General features: G+C 36.4%; 1 long non-coding RNA gene across 1 annotated transcript; it reads left to right on the forward strand.

The window, feature by feature from the left end:
- The first annotated feature begins 4,166 nt into the window (after positions 1 to 4,166).
- Positions 4,167 to 7,279, forward strand: LOC122184344. Its single transcript, XR_006180536.1, has 3 exons — positions 4,167 to 4,259; positions 4,829 to 4,889; positions 6,759 to 7,279. It is a non-coding gene; the product is annotated as an uncharacterized LOC122184344 (long non-coding RNA).
- The last annotated feature ends 8,764 nt before the right edge of the window (positions 7,280 to 16,043 follow it).

A 16,043-nucleotide genomic window follows, 5' to 3' on the forward strand; every position in this document is an offset into this window, starting at 1 on the left:
CCAGGACAAGGGATTAGTATCATACTTGAACTAGATAGTGTACATACCAGAAGAGAACAGGTGCACCTTCTCACTTGACCAACTTGCTTTCCTCCCACTTGATAATCCTACAAGTTTCAGGGGGGCTTAAAGTGTGGGGGCTAATGGGAATCTCATAATTTATAATCCTCTAAATGAGAAACTCTATGTAATTTTTCTAATGTTAAAAATTGCTAAAAATTGGGTTAGCACTATTTGACAAAAATGTATCACAGCCTTGTGCTTGAGGGTATAATATTCTTGGTCTTGCATGGCTTAGAATCCAGTAATGCCTGTAAGCCCTATGGAACAGAATGCACTCAGCCTCATACTGTACAAGTACATGCAATTAACCACTGACAATGAAAACTAGTCAGTTTTTTCTTAAAAGCTCTTAAACTTGGATAAAGTCATTCTGTATTAGGTGAATACTAGCAGCTTTCCTTCTGTAAGTGTGGATTTTGATGCTTACTTTCCCTTATTTAACTAGTTACACAGATTTGTTTTTCTTCCTAAACGCTACTAAGATGTATTTCTCATTCTATAGTTTTCCGTTTGCCCAGGAAGAAAAACATTTTTGGATAAGTTTAGAATTTGTCAGTCTGCATGCTAGTAAACAGTATTTTAGCAACCCCCGAATGGCCTAGAGTGTTTATTTTCATTAGTACAGAATAGTATGTGTCCTTTGCTCCTTGTTTCTTTATGCTAGAATGTTACCTTAATCATGCTAATGTCTCCAGACTGCATTTCAGGACAGAAATCTCATTTTCCCTTTAAGCTTTATTTGGTTTCATTACTTATACACTGTTGTATCAATGCCTGAGGATTGAATGAGCAAGGGGGAAGGTTTGTAGTTTTATGAACCTTGCAAAAGTTTTTACCTTAACTTGGATTAAGTCTGCTCAGTTCTTATTTTGGGCAAATCTAGGAAAAGGAACAGCTTTTGAAATGTCACACTAAGGAAAAATAAATGTTTACATTGAGTTGGGGGGGAAAAAAGTCTTCTCAATGTTTTGTGGTATCTAGGGAAAACATAAAAAATATTCATAAAGAGGTAAACATACAGTGCTCCTCCCAACAAAACCATTGCTACTGTTACAATCTGCTGTAGCTTGGGATCAGTGAACTCCTTACCACAGCATAGAACTGTCACAAGTAATAACGAATGTGTGTATTAAGCTGTGTTTTTGTTTTTGCTGTGGTAGTACTGAAGTAGGGGAATAGATTTTATTATCATTTTATAACTGGTGTAGGGATTATCTTCAAGAAGGTTGAGAAATGCTATATGAACATAAATACGTATTTTAGTTATAACTTGGAATAAATACACAGAAGCATTTGGAGCAGTTTTTCTTTTAATACAATACCAAGAAATATTCAATAATGCTTATAAAGGTTGTTTTCATCCTTACTTTTTTTAACTTGAACAAAAACGGAGTAGTAAAAATGTCTGAGGACAAAAGAGATGCCTGAGATAGAGTGTAGGTCAGAAACATTCCTTTTAATGAGGGCTGTAAAAATGAGGAGCTTCCAAGGTCAATGTCTTTCTATTTATTTATAATTTTTTAATGTAAAAGCTTTTATTGCCTTTCCCATATGCAAATTACAACCCTGTGTGAGCTGATAACAATGAAGGCAATGTGAACTTCCACAGTCAGAAGAAGTTTATAGGCAGAAATGCGTGAACCACTGAATTCTCCTGAAACGTGGCCAGCTGTTTTTAGTCAGAATAGAAAGATTTCATCCTGTATTTTTCTCATTGTTCTAGTCCGTGAACTGAGGTTGACTGGCTGATCAGATTAGAATATCAAGCTGTTGTTTTGTGCATATTTGTACTTAATTATTGGAGGTGCTTCTAATTCTATGTATGTAGGAACAACAACCAAGACGAGAACATGTATTTGGATTTTTCCAGAATAGAGTGAGGAAACTGGGCAGAGATCAATCAAGAAAGTGAATTCAGTTCTGCCCCTGGGAATTTAATAGCGACACTGCTAATTGTTTTGGCTTTCAGAAGCATTAACGTTCTGTTTAGAAGGTAAATAGTTATAGAAACACAGAGAATAGGCAGCCCAAACTATTATTAGACTTCACAAACATTGTGAGTTGTTTTGATGTCTATCTATCTCAAAAAATGGAAATTTGAGATAATTTGGGGGTAGTGTAATAACAAATAAGGAGTAAGTTATACACACAGAAGACCAGATTTGGAATCTGTTGGGAAAGATGCTACTTAGGGACAAACAGTAGAAATTTTCAAAATTCTGACTAACATATAGAACAGTAGAAAACAAATCAGTCATTCTTAAAACAAGAAATTTGAGCATAAAATAGAGTAACAAGCAGAATAGTTAACAGAACAGAAACCCTGCTTGATATGATTTAACAACTATATAATCTTAACTTGGGATGCTTTGAGTGCCGAGAATATGCCAGTGATTTCTTTTAAATAATGGAGAAACTCATGGATGAGAAGTCCATCAAGCACTGTTAAACACTCTGAACCAGTCTCAGTGTCAGCCAGGGAGCTCCAGAGGCTGTGAAGATATGCAAAGGAAACTTCTTCAGCTTCCTTCTTTTCCAAAGAGCTTGCTGTTGGCACTGAAGGGTCAGTGTAGTCTTTCAACCCCTCTCATTAGTATCTTTCAGTAGTTCCAGTGCAGTGTAGCTGTCCTTGGGATTTCATTGAAGGCTGGAGCTTCGATTGTTTACCAGAGTTAGGGGATAATCTTAGTGAGAAAGATGACTTTCCACTTGCTCAGAAGATTGTTTCGAAGCCATTTACACTACTTAAACCTAGCATATGGTCCGTATAAAGGATCTTGAAAAAATAAAGGTTGTCTAACAGCATGGGAAATGTGATTTTTATACTGCAGTGAGGAATTGAGCTTCATCTCTAACCACCAAAATGAGCCTTATATCTATGTCTAGGAGTATGAAAGTTCCTTTTTTTTTTTTTTTTTACCCCCCACAGTGATTTAAAAACAACAAGTTTAATGCTTGCATATGGAAAGAGTTTGTGACTAATTATGTGATGAAAAACTCGTTGATAAAGTGGTGTGAGTTCAGTGGAGGGTGATGATGATGACTGAGGTCTGGCCGTGTGAGAGAGGGGAACCGTACTTGGCTTGGGAAGAGGCAGCTTACAGGGAGATCTGGCTGCAGGCTGCTGTAACTACAGGCCATCTAGAAGATGGAGTCAGTGGTGCATGTCTGGGAGAGGAGAAACAGCAGACAGCAGTTGAAACAGGAGAATCTGACCAGTCTATGGAAAGAAAAAATTATGTGAGAGTAATTAAGCAGTAGAGAAGATTTCTTTATTCTTTATTGGATTTAAACCTTGAACAATCTGGATTCAGTGTGACCTTGCTTTGAGTAGGAGGATTCCACAAGATGTTCCCACCCAAACATCCCTTCCTAGCTGAACAAGTCACTGATTAATGCCACTCAGCAACTATATTTAGATAGGATGTAACTTTTGGGGCAGTGTGAAGGGAATTGTTATTCTTAGTAATTTCACCAAGGTTTGAGTAGTAGGGTAATTTCACACAAAGGAGGAATGGCATGAGGTAATGGCTGCTGACTTTTAAGTTTTATCATTTAGGCTTTTTGATCTGCAGTAGCGTAAAAGCAGTTACAACTGTAGTTTTGAATTTGCAGAAAAGCAATCTATTCTACTTTCTACTATTTCCCTCATTCCTTGAGGATCAGGTATTGTTTGGCTATGGATGAGTATGAATACAACCAACTACTAATCCCTTTGCTACACGGTGAGTGTCCTGAGATAGTGGGCAAGAATAAATATTCAAATAAGTATCCAAATGGCTCTCTATGTGCAATTTGTGTATAAAAAAGTGAGCGAAAATGTCAGTCTTTACTCACCCCAGAATTTTCAATACTGAATAATCTTTATATTACAAGACTCAAGGGAATGTTAGGGCTTCAAGCTAAGAGATAATGTTAACTAAGAGTTAATATTAACTAAGTGTTAAAGCTCCTTATTGCTGGCAATAGAAACAGGAGACATGAGAAATTAATGTTTCTTTAATTATTGTTGTTGACAAGAATTTAGTTTTACACGTTCCTCCTCTTTCATTTCCTTCCTGACCATGAATTTTTTTCTCTTCAAGTTCCAGCCAAACATGAGTATTACAAGGGAGAACAGAAGAAAAACAGGAAGAGAACAGAAGGAGAAACAGAATTATAGAAGAGCAATGTGTAAATCCGCTATTTTGTTAAAGGTAATTCAATTAAACAAGTCTTAAGAAATAATCACAAGATGCATCATTCTTAGATATAAACATCCAGTGTTGTGAGACGTTTTTTACTTAAGTGATTGGCATTTTAGGGGCATTTTAGTATTTTAACCACCAGAGGGCTCCCATATTGTAGTTCTCCAAAATTGTTTCCATGCCCAATGTAAGTATATTTGCCAGAGACTTCAGTGGAAGCCAAATCTGCAAGTCATTACTTCGTGAACTATTTCATTTCCACAGAAGTTTTAGAATAGCAATAACCTCAGGAGTTGGCTTGTAAGATGTGAGTGATTTTGTAATTAAGTATGTGGAGACTTTAATGGAAATCTGTGTTGCTGTTCTCTTCAAAACTAAAATGTGTTGATCCAAATCTTAATATCTATCTGTCAAGCTCTGTTACTGTTGTTGGCACCATTGCTTTCCAAAGCATTCAAGCCTGTAATTCAGTGCCATCATTAAAACCTCCATTTCTGTAGATACATATGACTACAGCAAACTCTTGATTTGCAGAGACTAACAAGACATTTCACAATTCTTTTTTTTTTTTTTTTCAGTCAATTACAAGTGGAAATCTGGAAATCTTGCCATGAAGAAGAGCTGAAAATAAGCACCTATGTGAGTTGAAAGTCAAATCAGTGTTGTTCGTTATTTGCTACGTAAATATGTAGAGCAAATACAATTTTTAAAGAATTTGCTTTCTGTGTCACTGTACTTAATACATTAGAGATTTTTTAAAGACTTAAGGTCAATATCTTCAGCCTGGATAAGAGAAGTCTTCAGGACATAAAGTAGCCTTCCAGCATGTAGAAGAAGGTTATAAAAAAGACAAAGCTAAGCAGTTCAGTAGTATGTGGTAAGAGAATGACAGTTGGCATGAGCTGAAAAGAGAGATTCTAAGTGAATTTAAGGGAAAACCTCCTCAACATGAGGACAGTATATCAGTGTAGCTAACTGCCTGGAGAGGTCATGCTATCTTTTGTATTGTTGTCCCTCAGAAGCGAGCACTGATTTCTGTGCTCTGGTGATAGGACATCAGGGAACAGCACAGAGCTGCATTACGTGGGGGTTAGGGAGAGGTTTTTTGCTATAGGGTGGTGGGACTCTGGAACAGGCTTCCCAAGACAATGGTTACAGACTGAAGCCGCCAGAGCTCAAGAAGTGCTTAGACAGTGCTCTCAGATATAGGTTTGAATTTCGAGTGGTCTGTGATGAGCCGGGAGTTGCAGTCCACGTTTCTTCTGAGTTCTTTCCAACTTGGGATATTCTGTGATTTTCTGTCCTTGGAAGCTCTTAAGGTCAGAGATGTTCTGCAGCTATGTTAATTGTATCATATGCTACCAAATAGTACTCACATTGACAAACTGCTCCCTTCCTCACCTAGTTTCATCAGTTGTTTATTTTTATTTTGCTTATAATATTGTCAGTTCATCTTCCACATACTTTGAATATTCTTCAAGGTGAAGATATTGTACAATGTTATTAGTCATCTAGGAGGTATATATTTTTCACCTTGTTTTGCCCAGCACAAATTACACTTGCTGATCTTTCAGAAATTGTTTCATTTCTGTTCTCTTTTAAATAGCATACTCACTGTGTAAATACATTTAAATATTTTGTGTGGTATTGTAATTGAGTCATGGCCTGAACCACTGATTGAACCTCTGGGGAAAGGACCTGGTCAGCTCTGGAAGCACAGTTGAAGGCAATTCACCTGTGTGACAGGAAGGGGTGGAGCCTGGCTGCACCGCTTTTAAGGGCTGACTGCCACTGGGGAGGGAACTCTCCCTGGAGATCCCTCCTTGGTGAAGCTTTCCCCTACAAACTAGAATCTTCTGATATGGGTGAGCAGTCTTCCATTCCTTTCTAAGACCTCTCTGTTGTGCCAGTTCTTCCATCATCACACTTCTGTTGCAATGACTTTCCCATTGTATTGATCTGTCCAATTGCTACAGTTGTGTAAGCATATAGATTGTAATTGTCATCTTTGCTTGAATGCAGTTCAGTTTTATACTGACAGCATTTGGATCACTTTTAAAGCCTTAGGTGTTGTAGATGATAGTACATACGTTTTATTCTATTTTGATATGAGTTTTGCTGACTCTTGGTGTAGTTATAACAATTAGTATGCTTTACAAATGTGTGTAAAATGTAAGCACCTTCTTTAAGCATACCTAAAATCCACAGGGTAGAATTTTAAATAAATCTATTAAAAGAATCAGTATTTTTTTGTTAGTAACAGTTTTTTCCTTTACAACAAGGACTCTAGATAAATTAATACTGTTTTTTTGAGGGCCTCCAGTGTGACTGTCTTCAGAATCAGACTGTGTACAAGCCTTTGTACACCTACTAGTATGAGAGCAAGTTTGAATGGTACTAATGACTGATGGACTATGTTTCAAAATAAAGCAGTTAACAAGTTAGGCTGAAAGTGAAGACACTGCTAAGCAACTTCAAAAAAACTTTGTCCTACTTTTCTCTTTCCAGATTTTCAATTTCAAAAAAAAGCTGTTGCATGTGGTTAGAACATTCCCTGAAAACTGGAGATTACTCAGCTGGCTTGCTGGAAAACTATCGCATTACTTCTAGATAAACATCATTAAACAGAGTGCAGTGCTTAGCTTCACTCAGCTGGAAAGCTGCAAGTAACTTGCCATTGACATGAAAATGATTGAGTAGGCAATAATGTTCATTTTTGTAGGGTGACTGAGGTTGCACAGGAAAAAGGTGATGCAGTGAAATTAAATGTAAGGTTACATGTGCAGAAACAAATACTGCAGGGCTGCACTTAGTGAGTGGCTTACTGCATTTTGGAAAACTAACCCTTTGAAAGCTAATGATAGCTTCCAGCACACAGTGATAGCTTAAAAATAAAAAAAAAAAAAGGGCTTAGCAGAAAGAAATGCTAGATATCAGTAATGCAGTTGTGTTACTACTTTGTATGGTATTTATGGTATAACCATGTCATTATGTTTGCTTCTGGCATCCAAGCATCCTGTATTTGATGTCAGTGAATTGGAATAGTTTCAGGAAATAAAAAAAAAGCAGAACAAAATAAACAATCTTGCATTGTAGTAAACTAAAGACAAAGTAAACCCCCCTCAATCCTTTTTGATTATTCAGTAGAACGTTTGGGGATAGCCTAAGTTTGTATATGGAAGTAAGACTTATGCCTTTGAATATCACTACAGAATCATATTGTGATCCAAAACCTGAAGCATGGAGCTTCAGAAGAAGTTTGAGGGGTGGGGAAAAAAGCACATGTCAAAAAGAAAGAAAAATCCCATAAATACATTTAATGCAGCAGCTCATACTCTAGGAACATCCTAAAATCCTTGTAAATCCATATGGTTTAAAACTGGATCACATCTCTCTGAAGAAGGGAAGTTATCACTCATCTACAAGTACTGCATTTGTCAGAAATGACTGGATACCACTTAAGAGGCAAAATATTTTTGATGGAAAGTATAACCAGGAAGAAAAGCTGCCAAGTCAGGACCCCTAGATTCTTCTCTAGAAGTAATTTTGATTGCACAGATCTAGAAACTTCACTAGGACAAAGCTGGAACAGAGAGGAAATCACAAGAAACATGAAGGTGTAGTCAAGGAAGGCTTCGAGCAGCAAAAAGAGTGAAACCCAAGTTTTGGAGATAACAGTTAGGAGAAGAGATTTTGCAAGACTTGGAGGACCCTGAAATCTACGTAACAACTGAACACCACAAGGTTTTCCAGAAAGATTTGTCCTGCAAAGATACGGTAGGCTATGAGTAAATTTGTTTTTGAACACTTTTATAAGTTTCACGTAATATGGTTGAGTTTCTTCTGTTTAAGGAGTTATTTCATTAAAGTTTCTATCAAATCTGCTTTTAGATATTTCATCTTATACTTAGATGAATCCTGAGTAACATGCATGTAAATCCACCACATGAACTTGGCTGGTATGATCAGGTACAGAGACCATGGACATGAAAATCCATTGATAGCAATATTTTTCCTGCTGAAAAAATTGCTGAAAAAAATGGCGTTTCCTTTCTTGTGTTAGCTTTTCATAGTGTTTAGCTAAGTAACAGTAGTATTAGTAACAGCTAAACAAAGCATCAGTTAACCTGTACACAGCTGGTTAGATCACCAGGGATCTGTCTAGAGGTCTGAGTTCAAGAACTCCAGCAACCACTGTGGGAGAAGAATATAAGGAATCTACATACAATGGGGGTGGCAATGGTTGAGAAAGCAAAACAAGCCACATTAATATCATAATAATAGTATAGTATTCTCTTCACCATATTTTTAATGACCGTTATAGTCTAGATGAGAAGCTCATGAACATAGCTTCTAAACAATGTTTTTCCTATCTCTGGGTTGCAAAGTTATGTCATCTTCATTATTATTCATCTTATGTTATTATTGCTAAATACAGCACAGACTAGGATCCACAAAAGTCTTTCTAGCAAGCACTATAATTCTGGCATATTTGTTTCTTATTGCCTTCTTTCTAAGGGTGACAGGAAATGTTAATAGTACTGTATGTTGAGATCCTGGCTTCATTGAAGTCTCCAGTCCTCCTAGAAGGTAGCAACAGCAAAAAAAGAGGCATAGAAATTAAATTTCTGTGTGAATTTCTGTCACAGCTCCAGTTCATGGCAAAGCACAGACTGATATCAGCAAAGCCAATACTGATAACTTCCTTTATTTAGATTGAATTATTATCTTTGATCTGCAGTAGGACGGAAACATTTTGGTTAGGCTGACTTTACTGTTCTCTTTTCCTCATTCTTTCCAGTGGGAATCTAGAACATAACTGTGTGGCAATAATCTCCTGCAGGTAATGGAGGAGAGAACAACTCAGTGCTGAGTAGGCAAATCTGAAAGCAGAAGGCAGGGTAATTAAAGGGACTAGTATCAGTCTTTGGGGAGACGCAATAAGAAAGCAAATGTTGAAACTTCATTTCTAGAGGAGGCTTATCAAAGATGTTAAAAAAAATGTCTCACTGTAAGTTATCATATTGACTTTTTGTTTTCAAGGTTTTGGAAATGAAATTGATAAAGCTATGATCAGTGGGCTTTTTTGTGTTGTTTTTAACAGTGAAGTGTCTTTCTTCTGTTTTCATGTTTTGTGGTTTTCCTCCTCATATCAGTGTTGACAAGTTTTCAGTAAATGGCTGCTAAAGGTGCTTCTTGACTATCTCAAACTTATAAGACATTTTAGCAAACAAGTAAACAGAAAGAGAAGGTATTTCTGTAGTATTTGCTAGGAAAAATATGGCTTGATTTTACTTGATTCTTTAGGCATCAAAAGCTTACTCCCCTTCACTACAGTAGTGTCTGTTTAATGCCTATGCCCAGTTATGTGTGTATAATTAACCATAGACTATGTCCCTGATATCTCAATTTGTTATTAAAGGGGAAAAAAATAAAGGACCCTAAAATTGCTGACACCTAAAGAACAGCTGTGTTGCATGATAACCTGCCCCAAAAGAGTGAGTGTTTCTGATGTAATCAAAATTAGCTTATTTTTTACTCTCTCCATCAAAGAGATGGAAAGGAATTCAAACCAACCCATTTGGCTACTCAGTGTGAAAGAGACTCTGCTGTCTGAACAATAGCTCCTATTCCTTTGATAATTTATTGCCTCGGCTCCTGACTGTCATACTAACCAATACATGATGCATAGAAAGATTACAAATCATTAAATAATTTAGATTTTTTTTAGACGTATTACGTCTATCTTTAATAATGACATTCAAATAGCCTGGATGTCTTATTAGCCTTTGGAAAACAATAAAAAAAAATTGAAGTGATATGTAAATGAGGAATTGGGTGTGTATAGGTGAGCATGTGTGAGCATTTGGATTTTCAGTAAGGAGCCAAAACAGCTGTCAAAGAAATGCAGAGAGAAAACTTACTAATAAAATAGCCAAATACTTACATAGTGATACAGCAACAACAAAATAAATAATTTTCATTCAATTCCAGTGGTATTGATAAGCCAATAAAAAAGGAAAAAAAAGTACTGGAGTTGTATTACATGCAGTGTTTAGTGCTATCTGGTCCTAATGTATTTCGGATTATAATATATAAAAATATGAAAGTAAAAGCTATTCTTAATATATTGCTGATACTTAATAATGGTGAATGTCTGTAGCTTTATCACATAATTTGTAAAGTTTTCATAACTATTTCAGAAACAAATTTTGGCACATACTGCTCAGTGCGGTGGTACAAAACATTTAGTGGAGTTATTCCAACTTGAAATAGGTTTGATTTGTAGAATTCAGTATGACATTAGTTCAGTCTGAACAAGCTAAGAGAAACAACACTAAGAATAGCAGTGCTAAAATATTTAGGTCCTTAATTTGTTAAAAGGCGTAGTTCATCTTTTTGTGGATAGATAAATAGTTGCTTATGACCACACTGCCATGATACAAACAGCTTGCCATGCATTCTGTTGTTTTATGGGCTCCACAAAGAAACAGGCAATGAAAAATAATCTGAACACTTAAAACTGTTTTTTTGTTGTTGTTGTTGTTCGTTCTTTTATATTTAATCCACTCTAGTTGTACCAGAGGAAGCATATGCTTGTTGGTGGTGTCTGTATTGCATAAGAAACAAGCATGCGTGCAGTCAAACAACTGACCAGGGATGAGAAAAGCAGAAAAGTGGTTTTCCAAAACAAACCAAATGTAAACCACATCATGTAGCTTGTTTTAGTGTGGAGTACCTATAAAGGCTTTAAAAACCACTTCTCAATTGAAAACATGAAGACCGGGTTTTAGCTGTGTTGGACATTACAGATTTGGACTCAGTATTTCCATATGAATATGCTGAAATCCTATGTGCCAGCTATAAAGCTGTGAAATGTGCTAATTTAAATTGCCATAATGCAAATGTTAGAAAAAGGAAGGTAAAGAACAGCAATAAAAAGTATCAGCTGAATTTAAGTTTCTATAAACCAACCAATTGGTCTCATAGGCTTACAGGGCCTTTATTTTAGGCAAAGATAAGGCCAGAAGTCTGTACTTTCTATGCTTTTTTTTTTTTTTTAAACTTCAGGAAGATGGGGTATAGATAACCCAAGAAATGTCAGGTAAAATTCCATTTTAACTTTAAGCAAATGTCTGTGCAATTTCTAGTCTCGTTATTAGTCATTGCCTCACGCTGTTTTGTCCTTTCAGTCCGGCTATTGTTGTATTTAATTTATTTACAGTTGTATTTAAATATAGAATATTGCATTGAAAAATGAAATTATTTTAGGTCATGTTATCAGTGATTTCAAATTTTTCAGAAAAAACTTCTATAAATTTGCCTGTGCAAGACTGATGTGTGATGACCATTTTTATTCTATTATCTGCAATCATACTAATGTGCAAGATTCTGAATTCATGCAGAGCAATTTACCATTGTTATTTGGATGCACACTTTCAGTACTGTAAGGAAACAAAGCAATAAAATTACAATTATTTGTATTTAGTGCTGAATAGGAGGGCACAAGAATCTGGAAAGTCAAAATAAGATCTGTTTGCCTTTCATCTAGGAGGATTTCTCAGGATTTAAACGTTATATATTTAACCCAGTATTTTAGAGATTCATTAAGCTTGTCTGCCTAAAACTAGCTATGATCTCAGATGTTAAAGAACTCTCAATTCAATAGCATGTAAAGGCTGCAGCTAGAAGCGAGACAGAAGTACAAGCCCAAAAGTCTAGCTGTTATGTGCCCTCTAAAATAACCTACTGACCTATACACATTGCAAGTCAACATCCTACGTCATGCTGTATATAAATGTATTTTGGGGAGCTGGAGAACTTGTGCACTCATGGAAAACATGGGAAATGACAATCAAAAGTAAGAATCTCATGGAATCTTTTATTTCATGACTATTTGTATATTTCTACACTGCAATTCATGGAAATTTTGCTGTTCATTAGGAATGCAAACTAACCATTAGCTCCTAGAATGGCCAGCATTTACACACACAGAAGGTTCTTAAAGCAAACCTAGCTGTATAGTGTATCAAGTGTAGCATTAGCATCAGTCTCTAAATGTTTTATTTTTGGCACTTTGAATGTGGTTTGGACACGACGGATTAATTTAATTTTGGAGCAAGGCCAAGCAATTCAGCATTTTGATGAAGCTTGGATTAGCCAGGAACTGCTCTGGTTTCTTCCCTTTCCTGATAAGTGGAATCTAGAGATACCTTGTTGATTATTGAACTTAATCTTGATAGTTAGTTGTTGACTCCACACTGGCACTGGAACTAATTATGCCCTAACAACTTAAAGTAACATCTTGCAACTACTTAGTGAGGAAATATTTTCACATGCAAAATTATTCAAATGCATTTACAATCCATGGCTTTCTCAGTTATAGTCTATAATTATTGGAATAGTGGTATCTGACAATGATATATACTAAATAATATATTGAATTACAAAAACTTACAGTAGAAAAATGACCTTAGGCCAAAAATACAAAATCTATCAAAGGTAACTGTGTTGCTGAGATGGTATCAGCCTGTTTTCAGAGAGTACATCTTGAAGCCCTGCTTGTCTGTGTGACAGGGAAGGCAGCTTTTAGGAATGTACAAAGTTTTATGTAATGAATTGTTTTCACCCAAATCTTTTCAGTATGAATAATTATGGCTTGACATGTCTCCAAATCTATTTGGGATGTGTTAAAACTACAGGGCCAGATTCTTAAAGACAAAGAACTCAAACAGTTTTAAGCCCTACTTGCTCAGGCATTCATTAGAAACCTTCATCTCTTCTCATGTGATGTTGCTCAATTTGCCAGAACTTGAAATACAGGATACAGATACTTCAGGACTCAAACTCTCTGTCAGTGGAGAACAAGGTGAAGAAAAAGAATGCTTAAACTGAATAAACTAGATCTGCTGGCAGGAGTAAAAATAAATAAATAAAATATAATCCACTCATACGAAAAAAAAAAAAAAAGCCTGTAGGTAGAATACGTAGTTTTCTAAATAGCCGTAACAGAAAGCAAGGCCTTGTGTCAGGCACACAAGATGGTGACACTTGACATTTGGTCTTATGCATGAGTTTATCTTCACTGCAGAAGTTACAAACAAATTCAAGAATGAACATTTTACTAGTTTCAGTGCAATGTAGCTGTCGTGACTGATTGGCAAACCTTGCAAAGGGCAGAAAGGTTCATCTTGCAAGGAACTTGTGGGTTTAAAAAACAAAGGAGGAAAAAGAAAAACGAAAAATAGTGCAATAAGGCAGAGGCTCAAATTAATATTTTTAGAAACCTTTTCAAGTGGAGTACTCCTGTTTTCAGAATTGTCAGAGCTTTAGGCTTCATTCCTGCATATGTGTTGTCACAAGCAGCACAAGTTAAAAATGTGGGTCTAACAAGATGGAGACAAATCTGTTAGCACCAAACAGACAAGAATGAGCTATGTGACTTGGCTCTTTTGGATATCTAAGAGTGCCCAAAAAGAAACAAAAGCTGAAAGTGACTGTCAGCAGTAGAGAAAAGTTTTCTGGAACAAATACGTCTGTCCCCACATTCCCCTACCCCAATTCTCCCTCCCTTCCCCTGTATCTTGCCTGCAGCTGCACTTCTAGTTAAAGCTGTTCAGTGAAGCAGCTCACTCTCAGCACAGGAGGTGGAATGTGTTCTACACTGCTGTGCTAAGTATCAAACTTAGGCTCTCTCTTTTGGTCTATTTGCCTTGGCTCTTGTCTGTACCTGGGACTGATCCTGTCTTCTGTAAGCCAGTGAGAGTTTCAGCTAAGCAGAGCTATCTAGAAAATTGTGTTGCTACACAGGTAGCATAGTAGAGCATCCCTTTGCTACGATGTTTCAGATCACATTCTCTCATCAGCTATTTTCTGTGCTTGCTCTGAACAGAGAGAAGAACTAGCTATAGACAGTGTTTTCTGTGCAGTTCACCATCAACTTTGCAGGTGAACTTGGTTCACGCTTTTAATCTGTGCATGAGAACAAAAAGTTTTGTGAGTTGCAGCTTGGCTTCTTGTATTGCAGGAGAGAGAGATTTTTTTTTTGGTTCTGAACAGAGTTCTGTGAGCAGCAAGATTTTTGTTGATCCCAATTTTTATATCACTGGTCATTCGGGACTGTTTCTGTCAGTATGAAGTATTCTCTGTAAATACATACAGTTACTGTCTCCAATGCCCAAGTCCTCCTTAACCAGTATAAATCAGAGTAATTCTTTTGATTTACGTGAACTGGCATAATCTCATTTAGCTGAAAATCTGGGCCAGAGTACAGGAAGCAGTATTAGTCAGGGAACATTACAATAGGTTCTAATTCTTCTTCTTCTTAATACTTTCATAATGATGTGGAGTGTTTTGAAGTTGACATAGTCCAAATAAGGTATTTCTGATTTTATGTTTGGAGCGTCTCTGGCTCGTTAAGTGGAACAATAAGTGGAACAATGTCCTTGATTAAGGGGTTATGTTTCATTATTACTTCACAAGCAATGAAAACTAAGCTAGAATTTGAAGTTTTGAGTAATACTAAAGCTCCAAGGAGCAAAAATGTTTCCTTAAGAGATGAACAGATTCTATGTGCAAGTATTGCACAGTCAGATAGCTTACCTAATTTAGAATATAAATCATTGAGATTAATGACGTTATAAGAGCTGGATTCATATATTTAGGGTATGTAAAATGAAGTAAAGAAAAAGGATTTCAAGAATCTTAATAACTTGAAAGAGCAATGGGAAATGCATTTCTATTCAAATAAAAAATGATGATGCCTTTCACTGGGAGCTGAGCTTTTACAATGGGTCTTTCAACGAGGGATCTCAAAACTCTTTTTGAAACATTGAATTAGGTCTTGACACTGCAGCCTTTATCAAATGAGCAGTCGCAAAGCAAAGGAAATGCTCAGCTAGTTTTGCAACTGACGGCTGGGAGCTGGAGCCTTGCCCTGCGAGGTGGTGAAGCTTTACTTTCCATAATTTTCAGAAGGAAATGAAGGAGTAAGTGAAAAGTGTGATGTACGCAAAGTCACAGTACCAACCTAGCAAAGTTCTGGATTCAAAACCCTACAAGGCACACGTAGGCTGCAATTTCATCTTTCTCTTCTGATGCTATGTTGAAAAGGACAACTGCTTTGAAATTTAAACCAAAAAGAGATATTCATGACTTTCTGTGTGGTTTGTCATCCTGACGCACTTTGTGGGAACACTGGTGAAAATCTGCTGGAAGGAAAAGGCGAAAAAGTTAACCATTAAAGTCTGCTGACCATAAAACCAGCTGATCTAAACTGATGTTCACTACCCTTCATTCAGTAGACACCACCTTTCTTTTTTTGTCCTGTCAAAATTATTCCAATAGGAGATAATGTGTGTCCTGAATATATATAAATGATATATGCTTATATAAGCTCTGAATTTGTGTTCTGTGTATGTATATCTTGTCACTTTATTTTTCTATCCCTCTGTCTGGTTTACATTCATGAAATGCAATAAAGAAAACTGCCACAAGCACACAGAACTGAGAAAAGTACACTTTGGCATATCCAGGGGCAGCCCTCAATGTCACTGCTTTATTGTAGACAGATGATAGTGCAGTGAGAGAACATTCTGATTTGTAAATGATGGCTTTAGAAAGGCAGGACAAATGCCAGTAATCTGCTGCGTTTTGCAGCATCAGTGCCGTAAATAGGCATGCTCTCGTGGTTGAACAAATTTTAAATTTATGGTAAGTATAAGCACACGTCATTAATTTTATATAGTTTAAGTGATAATAGCCAGCCTCTGCCAGCATGCTAATGTATGTAAT

This window comes from Lagopus leucura, unplaced genomic scaffold (assembly GCF_019238085.1).
Source record: "Lagopus leucura isolate 7727_CA_CO unplaced genomic scaffold, USGS_WTPT01 Super-Scaffold_73, whole genome shotgun sequence".
Lineage (NCBI taxonomy): Eukaryota > Metazoa > Chordata > Aves > Galliformes > Phasianidae > Lagopus > Lagopus leucura.